General features: G+C 56.2%; 1 protein-coding gene across 3 annotated transcripts in view; it reads right to left on the bottom strand.

Moving 5' to 3' along the window:
* Positions 1–564, bottom strand: part of ERGIC1 (endoplasmic reticulum-golgi intermediate compartment 1) — an 82,541-nt gene that overhangs the window by 5,479 nt on the left and 76,498 nt on the right. The gene's annotated exons all lie outside the window — the stretch shown is intronic.

The following is a 564-nucleotide window of genomic DNA, read 5'->3' as shown; positions in this document are numbered from 1 at the left end:
CCTGCTGAGAGCGTGTCAGTCCCCGCCGGTACTTTTGGGTGGGCAAAAACTGTCACGGCCATCACGGCCCAATTCGGTACTTGGTTAATTCTGGCTATTCCCTCCAAATAGAATAAGAGACACAAAGCAAGCAATGTGACACTGCTGCAGCCATCCAATCTGTCACCACAACCCACTTGAAGTCAATCTCCAAAAAGGGGTTTCAGCAAGTGGCAGGGGACAGACAAATGTGCCTGTGTGGGAGGGGCACTTTGAAGGGGATCACTTGCATGTTGTTAAACACCATCTGTTAATTCCCTTAGTGGTGGAATTTTCTGGAATAGCACAAAGCTGAGGTCTGAGCAAGGTGCCCGGGGTGTCCAGAGGAGCCCAGGCAGCCTGGTGGAGACTTCCGGGGGAAGAAACCCTCCTTTCGGACTGGGGGTGAACCAGTCCCCCCAGACCGTGAGACCCTGGAGGGGCAACCCCGAACAAGCCATCCGTCGTCATACTGAGAACTGCATCTGGGGGGCCCCATGCATCTGGGGGGCCCCACCCGCCCCTACCCCCGCACCCACAACGCTC

Source organism: Pteropus alecto, unplaced genomic scaffold (genome assembly GCF_000325575.1).
Source record: "Pteropus alecto unplaced genomic scaffold, ASM32557v1 scaffold40, whole genome shotgun sequence".
Lineage (NCBI taxonomy): Eukaryota > Metazoa > Chordata > Mammalia > Chiroptera > Pteropodidae > Pteropus > Pteropus alecto.
Note: the sequence above shows the minus strand (reverse complement) of the source record. Positions and strands in the feature narration are given on the sequence as shown.